Source organism: Fukomys damarensis, unplaced genomic scaffold (assembly GCF_012274545.1).
Source record: "Fukomys damarensis isolate Sample0158 unplaced genomic scaffold, DMR_v1.0_HiC HiC_scaffold_37, whole genome shotgun sequence".
Lineage (NCBI taxonomy): Eukaryota > Metazoa > Chordata > Mammalia > Rodentia > Bathyergidae > Fukomys > Fukomys damarensis.
Window position 1 is genome coordinate 28,185,959 of NW_022900949.1, and position 10,798 is coordinate 28,196,756.

General features: G+C 45.9%; 1 non-coding gene across 1 annotated transcript; it reads right to left on the minus strand.

The window, feature by feature from the left end:
- Positions 1-10,248: 10,248 nt before the first annotated feature.
- Positions 10,249-10,354, minus strand: LOC117284521. The gene has a single exon (XR_004515637.1). It is a non-coding gene; the product is annotated as a U6 spliceosomal RNA (small nuclear RNA).
- Between the last annotated feature and the right edge of the window lie 444 nt (positions 10,355-10,798).

A 10,798-nucleotide genomic window follows, 5' to 3' on the forward strand; every position in this document is an offset into this window, starting at 1 on the left:
CTAAGGCAGGAAGAGTGCTGTGAGTTCAAGGCCAGCCTGGGCTACATAGTGCACTCAAGGCCAGCCTAGATTACACAACAGGACCTTGTTTAAAAAAACAAGAAAAATAATCAAAAGATGCATAAGAAATAAAGACCTCAAATCCTCTTTTGTAAATATGCTCTTTATTTCCCAAGACCTCTGATACCCAAGGATTAGCAGATTTTGTTGATTTGCACGGAGCTCTGCGGCTCTGACTGCTCCTGGAAAATTCCACTAAGGTTCTAAATACTCAGTCTATAACTGTGGTTCGATTCAGTTTGCATTAAGAGTTCAGGGTGTGCCTTTTGCACTGGGCCGTGGCAGAGCCACCCCTGAACCTGTGACTGGCCATCCCAGCTGCTTTCTGTCTTCCAGCCAGACCTTAAAACCAAGCTCTAAATGGTTACTGGTATGCTAGGCGATCCTCAGGGGAGCTGGTCCCACTGCTACCTGATCCTGATCCACCACACCCAGCCTGTCTCCTGGTCAAGAACTCCTGCCTATGATCCCTACCTCCAGCCTCTTCTGGATGATCTTTTGATATTTTTATTATTTTTAAAGTTTTACTATTTTTAAGAATAAACAATCTTTATTGGGCTCAGAGCAGGAATCTAAGTGTTTCGGGGCCTCTCTGTATTTGTCAGTTTTATTCTCCCTGTTCTTTTCTGTGTTTCTGTAGCTTCACAAGCTGTTTCTCTTCCAGCAGTGAGTGGTTGCCACCGCCTGGTGATTTCAGCCAATCTCTTGGGCCAGGTGACCCGGAAGGACACATTTTCTTGTAGGCACCTGGCACACAGTCTTGAGGGCAGCCAGAACAACCACCTGCATTTTCTTATGGGGCAGTGGGAACCTTGAGGTGGCCAGCGGCAGCCTGGCCGCTCTTGGTCACAGGGGCAGTGACCTCGTGCTAATCTTCAGTGCTGTGGCTGGGGGCCAAGAAGTGTCAGGGCCTCGGGGTGGCTTGGAGTTAATCCCCCTACACAGGAGGCCAGGTACTTCCACTTGTTTCTGTAGCTAGGGGACACAGATGTGGGCCCCGTCAGCACTGTTACCAGATGCTGAGTCCTGTATGGCTGCTTTCCGGGTTCTTGGTGTCTTGAACAGAGAGTTGGACAAGGCACAGATAAGGAAGTAAAGGTATGTATTTATTGAAGGCAGAAAATAAGTACACTCTGCAGGGTGAGAACAGGCCCAGGGACAAGGGAAAAGGGTCTTTAATATCCAAAAAATATTATGCAAAGAAGACATTGGGTAGTCATCCCAGCAAACACTCACTTGTCAGCCATGTGCAAACTATGCTATCAAAGTCTCCTTTGGCTTCCTGTTCTGTGTAAATGAAGGATCGGGAACAGTGCCTTTGGATTGGTTGTGCCCGAATACAAATGAAGGATCAAAAAGAGCATCTTCTGATAGGTCCTATGAATCAGGACAGATTCAAATGAAGGACTGAAAATAGCAAATTTCCAAAATTTGGAAATTGGTCCAAAATAGCACTTGCTTGATTTGTTGGTTCTGGATACTACAAAGTTGGTGTCTCACTGTATTAGAAGTGTCCCTTTCCTTGTTGCCCTGTGTTACAGCCACCACCATCTGGCCCAGCAGTACCTGTGACCATGATGGCCACCAGCCTGCCTGGAGACAGCCTCAACCATTAAGGACCAGAATATGTTCCTCTTCTACCTTCAGCAACCACCCAGGAAAGCCCCTTCTGGATCTTGGGTCTTTCCTCCTGGCATCTGGACCTCAGGGCTCCTAAAGAAATTTTATTGCATCATCTCATCGTGATTAAGCACTGGGTCCTTGTTCTTCTCTTTAAGGGAGACCTAGGAAAGGCTTACTCCCAACAGAAGTGTGAAGAAGATATCGGGTTGCCTACTTGTACTCCCTTCCCACTCCCAGCCCGGCCCCTGGCCCAGACTAGAGGCCATTGCTGTGCCCTTGGCCCCCACAATGCATTGTTCTGCATGGATGTCATCTTCACCCCCCACAATGGCAGCTGATACAGGTTAAAAAGAATCCCTTCTTACGGCTGGGGACTTCCGTGCCTCTAAGACCCTGTGGAATATTTTGACTGTATTATCTATCGAGCAGCCTCTTCTCCATCCCTTCTTGGGTAGTTTCTCTCCTACTCATCCACCTGACTGCCATGATTTTTGTTTCCAGCTTAAACAACAGGAATTTATTTTCTCACAGCTCTGGAGGGCAGAAGTCTGGCATCAGAGGTCAGTGAGGCTGATTTCCTCAACGGACTTTTCTTTGGCTTTAGATGTCTGTCTGCACAGTCTTCTTGCTGCGTGCCTACATGTCTGTGTCCAAACTTCCTTTCCTTTTTTCCCCACAGTTTAAAATTATGCATATTTATGAAGAACAATTTGATTTTTTGATACATGTATGCATTGCGTATCTATCAGAGTACTTATACATTTATTATCTCTTGATATCTTCCCAGAAAAGTTAAAGCCACCATATTACAGGAATCCATGCACACTCATGTTTATATCAGCATGATTCATAATAGTTAAATCTTGGAAGAGGCCTGTGTGCCCATTAACAGGTGAGGGGATAAAGAAAATGTGGTGTTAATACCCAATGGCTTACTACTTAGCCATAAGAAAGAATATACCTGAGTCATTTGTACAAAAGTGAATGTTCTTGAGACCATAATACTAAGTGAAATAAATCAAACACACGAGCTTAAATATTGCAGTTTCTCTTATATGAGAAACTCAAAGTAAAAATAAATTAAAGAGCAAAAGAAAAGATAGATAAAAGGAAACAGGAAGATAGATCTTTTGCAGATGAGAAAGGGACCAAGATGGAAGGAGGGGAGGAAGGGAGAGAAGAGGATGAAAAAAGGAATAAGATGTGTTATAAACATGTGTCAATCCACATGAGGAATGTGATCATTGCCTACTGCAAACATGTACAAATATATGTATTCAACAACCTCTCTTGGAGCCAGAGACATAGTTCTGGGGCCAAACACATGCTTAGCATGTGTGAGGCCCTGGATTAAATCCCCAGCACCAAAACCACCCATACAACAATCACAACAACAAATCATCTATAACACCTTATTGTCAACTGGTCATGGTGGCACGCACCTATACCTGGGAAGCTGAGGCAGGAGAGTTGCAAGTTAGAAACCAGTCTGGCAACTTAGCAATATGCTTTCTCAAAATAAAATGAAAAGGGGGCCAGGGATTTAGCTCAGTGGTGCCACCGCCTGCCTCGCAAGTGCAAGATGCCAGTTGAAAAGGGCTGGGGCTGTAGCTCAGGGTATGTGGTAGCCTAGCACAAGGCCCTGAGTTCCGTCCCTAGCACTACAGGCCTATACATATATATATGTATGGAGATTTTTGTTTTGGGGGTTTTGGGGTTTTTTTTCATTTTGTTTGGCGGGGGCGTTGAGACAGGGTCTCACTGTGTAGTCAGGCTGATCTTGAACTCACTTTGTAGTCCAGGCTGCCCATGAGCTACAGGTGAGTGGGATGGATGTGGAAGAGATTTCTCAGCAGGACACCTGGGAGGAGACAGGCAAGGGGGCAGTGGGGCAGGAGGAGCCCTTCAAACACAGTGCAGGCCTAGGGAATCCTGGGCAGGGTCTGCAGGGAGTCACCAACCACTGTGTCCCCTTTGCAGCCTGGGCCACAGAAGTCACACTCCACTCAGTGACTGGGAGACATGTGGCCCTTGATCAGCCTTTCAGTCCACTCTGCTCTTTGTCCCCCCACCCCAGGGGGCTGAACCCAGGGCCTTCACACTGAGCTACATCCCCATTTCTTTTAATTTTTTATTTTGAGATAGGATTTCATCAAGTTGATAAATTGCCCAGGCTGGGCCAGAACTTGGGATCCTTCTGCCTCAGCCTCCCAGACTGCTGGGATCACAGGCATGAGTCACCACCACACCTGGCTAAACTCGCTTGAAGGTGTCTCATATTCCAGTCTCACAGTCCTTCAAGAGACAAGACACTGAGATAGGGTTAAATGTGCAAAGATGTAAAACAAATCACCAGTAAGAGAAAAGGAAAAGGGGAGCCCGGGAAAGTCAGAAGAACCAGCAGAATGTGACACAAGTCTGATCCCAAGGGAAGGGGAAGGAGGCAGCATGCTGGCCTCCCTGTGGTCTGAGGAAGGTTTGGCCAGGGTTTTGGTGAGAACTAACCATCAGGGCATGCTGGGTATCCCCGAAAGGGGCCTGCCTCTGTCCATAGCACATGAAAACCATCCAACAGCCAACACAGGCCATAGCTGCCATCTTGTCGCTCACAGGCTCACGTCCACCTCAGGAAATCTGCACCATGGCAGAGGCTTAACAGCTCCGAAGGCAGCCACCCAAGAGGAAGCTGGCCCGCTGCAAGGGGGACACCCAAGCAGCGGCAAGGACAGAGGCGAATCCTGCTACTAAGCGCCTGATATGTCTTTTCCTGAAATCCAGCTTCACCTGCTTTTGGGAAAATGTGGCTGCTATACCAGGGGACAGTCCCATCCCCACAGGTGGGGGACTTGTTCTGCAGCCCTCCATACGTGATCCCGCCAGATGCACAGTGATCGGGGAGTGTAGTGCTGTACACTTCTCACCCGGCTGTTTCTGAACCTTAAGGTCACACTCTGTTCACAGCAGAACCCTGCTTTCTTCAGGTGTTCATTTATTTTGTACTGCAGGTGAACCCAGGGCCTTTGCACTGAGCTACATCCCTAGTCCTTTATTTTATTTTATTTTATTTTTTGAGACAGGATCATGCTAAATTGCCCAGATTGAGCTCAAATTTGCCATCCTCCTGCCTCAGCCTCTCGGAGTGCTGGGATTACAGGCACGGACCACAAATGCCTGGCCTCTAATTTTTATTTTAATTACTTTACCGCCCTTTGGCATCATGACCGTACAATGATGAGGGGGCAGCTACCTCCAAGGTTCAAGGGAATGGGTCAAGCCCTAGGTTCTGCCAGTGGTCAGGACCCTGCTAATTTCTCAGATATTTCTCTGTGATCAACTGTGTTGTTAGATTTGCTGCTGCTCCCAAGCTGAGCCATAGCCCAGGCAAAGCTGCTTTAGGAGTATTTCACCTAGGACATTATTTAGGGAAATCCCCAAATATTAGCATCTCTTTTTCACAGAGGAGGAAAACATTGTCTTCCTCAACTGGATTATTGGTGAAAAAGCACCCATTTGTTGAAATGCTTTGAATGCCGATTTAAATGTATTCTCTGAAGTCAAGCTCCAATAGATTTGGATCTACCACCGAAAGCTCTCTGGCTGAAGAAAAGGATCAGCAGCAAGTTCTAAATGAGCCGTCAAGAAATGTGGTAAATGGAGAAAAAAAAAAAATTAGCTTGAGGCATCAATGCATCCATGCTATTACATAAGCTGTTTCTTTCTCCTTCTGCTTCCTCCAGAGGTAAGAAAGGACCCCCTGAACCCTTCAAAGGTCAAGGCTAATCTAAGAGGTACAAACTCATATATTGTTAAGGGGTTCTGCTGGACCGGTGACCTTCACAGGGTTAAGGAAAGGAGAAAGCCAGATGTGGTATCACACGCCTGTAATTCCGGCACTCAGGAGGCTGAGGCAGGAGGATTTCTGTGAGTTTGAGGCCAGCCTGGGCTACATAATGAGTTCAAGGCCAGCCTGCACTGCATAGCAACACCCTGTCTCAGAAAATCAAAACAAAACAAGGAAGGAAGGGAGGGAGGGAGGGAGGATGTGATGACTGGTAGGAGAGGGAGTAGATCAGAGAAGCCACTGGGAGGTAGGGAAGTACCTGAAGGATGTCACTGTCAGCCTTGTAGGAAACATGTTCGCAGGATTAAGCTCCAGAAGAGTTCCCTGTGACAAGATGCAGGGCATTTCAGAAACATCATCTGCAGCCAGAGCAGTGCTTAGTTCCAACCCTTCCAATCACACCCTGTGTGATAGCAACTCCCATGTAAAGCAAATGCATAGGGGGTTGGCCTTGCAGGAGGTCACAGAATGAGGTGCTCATTTCCAAGCTGCGTGTAGCTGTGCTCCAAAAGCTTAAGGCTGAGGAGGTATCTCAGAGGTGGAGCAATTGCCTAACACACCGGAAGTTCTGGTTTCCATTCAAGCAAATGAGCACACAAACCCAAGGAGCCCCCATAATCTCCATCAGCTCTTCAGCAAAGCAGGTGAAGGGATGATTGTTGTCCAGGCCGCCATCCCCCCATTTTTTGGCCCTTTCCTTTTTCTGTTTCCTGTTGCCCATCCTATCTGCTCATTTCCTCTCTCCAGGCAAAACCTGATCCCTGGAATGGAATAGGTGAACATATCCGTAACAGTATGCGAGAGCAACTGTCTCTTAGCAAGAAGACCAGACTGGCCTATGTAGGAGAAATTGTAGTGGGAGAATTTTAAAGAGCTTCTAGTAAGGGAAAATCATATTTAAGCCCCCAAAGTGATCCCAGTAAAGAGTAGCCTGCATGGAGTATGAGTTAGATCAACATCACCAACTTTGTTGGTTTGGGCCAGCTTCAAGGAAATGGGCAAGACCTGGAATCATCTGAACTGTTTCCCTCCTAGGCAGGCATCAGAAATTGAACCTGACAGCCTCCTGCCGAATGGTGTGGTATCAGTGGTGGGTCTTTAAGGGTCACAGCTCTACAAGCAGCCACGTCAGTTCTGGGCTGTCGCTGCTGTCACACTGGGGAGAACTCAGCAAGTCACTAAACTGCATGCACTAAGCTTTACCTTCTCCATCTGCATGATGGGAAATAAAAGATCCTACCTCAGAGCATTGTGGGAAATTCACTCAAATGTTGGTGCAAAAAAGGGCTTCATTAGTATGAGTTAAAATCATCACCTCCTGCCAGACACCTGGAGGTGAATAGTTTTCCTATAAAGTTGGGGGTTGAACCTTTCATTTACCCATTTCTCCAACTTCAGGGAGACATTCATGTCTAAAACAATATGAAATCTGTTGCAAAGAAAGAAAAGGAGTTTAATATTCTTAAACAAATGGGGGTTTAATATTCTAACTTCACCCTAGCATTTATGAGTCACTAACATTAATTGGGTTTGGTATTGAAAGAAACAAATTATTCTCCTATGTTTTTCTAATCAGCTCCCTGGAAAGTATTTCTAAAGAGAAGTCAGCATGTCACACCTGGTCAACATTATAACACAATTGGCTGTTAAGTTAACAAGAAGAAAAAAATGACAATTGATTAGGCCTTCTGGGAAATAGCAGAATGAATAGTGTATGACAATTTCAGTCTTCCTCAAAAGTCAGCATGGCTCATGCTCAAGAAACTATATCAAACTTACATGTCTTTTCATCAACAGTTAAAATGTTTATCATAGTTTAAAATATCCCTTTGTTTACCTGAGCGCCTGACCGTGTCATTGGTTTCTTTTGTATCCTTTCTTTAACACACAAGGAAACTCATTCAAGAAATACAGTACAGGGAAAAGAAAAGGAAGACCTCCAGACACTGCCTCTACTGACCCAAACCAGACACTGAGAAGGCACCTTAACTTCTGCACACACACTCACCTGATCTGGTTTCATGGCCACCAACCTCAGGCAAGCCCCTGATCTCTGGAGCTAAGCACACACATGGCCCAGGACATGTTAGGAATGTGAAGTCACAGGCCCTCCCCTGGCCCACTGAATCAGAATTTGCATTTTAACAAGATGCAGGGCTGATTCAGACATAGCTCAAAGTGTGAAATATTCTGCCCCAGGCCAGGCCAGATCCTGCCATATCTACCAAGCTGTGTGGCTCATCAGGGCGCAGTTGAGTGACTCTTCATTTATTTCCCTGCGTCCAATCCAGCATGTAGCTTGCCAACAGAAGAATCTCTCTAAAGTGTACTTAGCATCCCTGCTGAAAACCCTCCAACAATTCCTGCAGTGGTGGTAGTAACAGCTGTCATTGTCATTGTTGCTATGCATTAGGATTTCTGTGCTTTTGGAGGTGCCATTTGGGTGACCCTTTCCTAATTTGGAAATCTTTTGCTCTCCAACTCTTTTCTTTTCCTTTTTAATTTTTATCAGTATATGCTTGCAGTACATCATGATTACGTTCGCTACGGGAAATTGGTACATGTACACAATGCATCTCGATTCTTATTTCCCCCTTCTCCACCACCCCCCTTGTTTTGCCAGCATCGGATTTATTTATCTTATAATTCTTATAAAGTTAATTATGATATTTAGCACCCAGACTAATAGGCAAAGAAAAAAAACCCCATATAAAACACATAAGACAATTGTACTAAATCAAGGTACACATAAATACATTGTCCATGCTGGATTATAATTTTGCAGTTTATTTATATACTGAGTTTCTCACAGAAGAGAAACCATGTGGCATTTAAGCTCATGTATCTGATTTACTTCAGTTAGCATTATGGTCTCAAGATGCATCTGTTTTTCTACAAATGACTTGAGCGTGTCCTTCTTTATGGCAGAGTAGTACTTCACTGTATGTAAATTCCACACTTTCTTCAGCCATGCATGTGCTGATGGACATATAAACCGCTTCCATGATTTAGCTATTACAGTTGTGCTGCTATAAACATGGATGTGCATGGATCCCCGCAATATGATGTCTTTAAGTCTTTCAGGAAAATACATAGAAGGGAAACAGCAGAGTCAAGTGGGATTTCGAGTTTTAGTTTTTTGAGGAATCTCCATACCGGTTTCCATGGCGGCTATACTAGTTTACACTCTCACCATCAGTGTTGAAGGCCCCTCCCTCCCCCACGCCTCACCAGCATTTGTCATTGGTTGATTTCTTGATGATGGTCATTCTTTCTAGAGGGTGCTGGTTGATTGATTGTGTCCACTCAATAAGAGAAGCTCCACCACTTTGGCTCAGCTAATTCCACACTCTCGTGTGGAAGACCCACCTTAGGAAGACCCACCTTAGGGTGGTTTGTCACCTGGATGGTGTAAACGGGAAGTGAAGAAGGTCAGATCGGACTCTGTTCCTTTGCAGGGGCTCCAGTCCACAGCATGGCAGAGAGGCAACACGGAGGGGTGCTGCTCACAGCATGGCAGACAGGAAACAGAGAGAGATCGGAGAGGAGAAGGGAGACGACCTTTCCAGGCCACTCACACGGTGACCGCCTCCTCACCGGGCTTTACCTCCCAACATCACACTCAGGTGTAACTTCATCAACGGACTCATTCGCTGATGAGTATCAAGCCCCCGTGACCCAATCACCTCCTTAAATCCCTGGCCATGAGGCTTTGGGGACATCTAGATATAACCATAACGCAGGCCTTCTGGCAATCAGAACAGACATGTAACTGAGGTTTGGCTAAGCTGATCCTCTCCGAACTTTGAATCTGAAGTTAATGATGAAAAGAAACAAACCCAAATGAGCGGTCCCGACACCCAGTATCTGGACGTGACAGAGGGGACCAGGGCTGGAGGATCAGCTGTCTCGAGTCGAACACTCAGTGATCAGCAGCAGAGTGGGTCCCCCTCCACGGTCTGGTTGTGAGGTTGATTTTTATCTGGGGATTGGCTGTGTATTCTCCTTCTGTGGCTTCCCATTGAGCAGTCCCGGATCCCGGTCTTGCTGGCCATTCAGGAGCTACCCTGTGCCCTTTCAGTTCATTCCTTTCTTGCAGATGTAATCAGCCCTCCATATGTGGCTTCTGCCTTCATGATTCAGCAACCCACTGAAAATACTTGGGGGAGAAATGCACCTGTACTGAACACATCTGGACTTTTTCCTCTTGTAATTATTCCAGAGACTACAACACACTATAACACTATTCACATGGCATTGACATTGTGGAGGGCACCAAACGCAATCTGAGATGGTTTCAAGTCCACAGGAAGATGTGCGTAGGTTCTGTGAAAATGTTCCACCACTTTACATAATGGACGTGGGCACCTATGGACCTTAGTACCCATGGGGGTTCCCAGATCCATTCCTCATGGACACCAAGGGACGATCGCATCTTCTAGAGATGTTTCTGTTGCTTGCAGTTAAGACCCCCATGAGTCCAGCCATCTGTAAAAATCAAGTCCAAGCTCCTTCACGCCACTTCATTTTGTATCAGTGAGGGCAGAAACATGTCAACTCTCAAATCCCAAAATTTAACACGGCATTTCTTGTGTATATTTAGTTCAACGTTTGCATTATTTTTTTCCTCATTAAACTTTGTGTTAATGGGTCTCAAAATTCTGTGACAGATTTTTGGTCAAGTTGTTTCCCTTAAAAAGTGATTTTAAAAATTAATAACTTAGAAAATTATGCAGCGCTTCACGAATTTGCAGGTCATCCTTACGCAGGGCCATGCTAGTCTTCTCTGTATCGTCCCAGTTTTAGTGTATGTGCTGCTGAAGCCAGCGCTGAATTCTTTTTTTTTTTTTAATTTAAGGGGTTGTTCAAGAATTCAAATGTGTTAGTCATTTTCCTCGTCACTAGAATAAAATGCCCAATTCCTGCAATTTAAACAAGAAGCTTATTTTGGCTCCCATTTTCGGAAGTTTCAGTCCGTGGTCAGCCGTACATGGTCGGAGGACAGTTGCTCATGGCACAGCGAACCGGAAGCAGAGACAGAAAGGAGAGACAGACACCTTCTTGGTCTCCGCAGACTCTGCCTGATGTCAGGGCTGGGGTGGAGGCTACGGGGGTGGGCAGTGGGATCTGGGCTATGAGAAGTATGACAAGGATGTGGAGTCAGGAATCGGGCGAGACTCGATGTGGCACAGAATTCCATCCGAGGTAGCCTCAGTGTATGCCGCAAGGGAAGGTGTTTGATTTGCGGGCCCGAATCTTCCTCCCTCTAGCCGA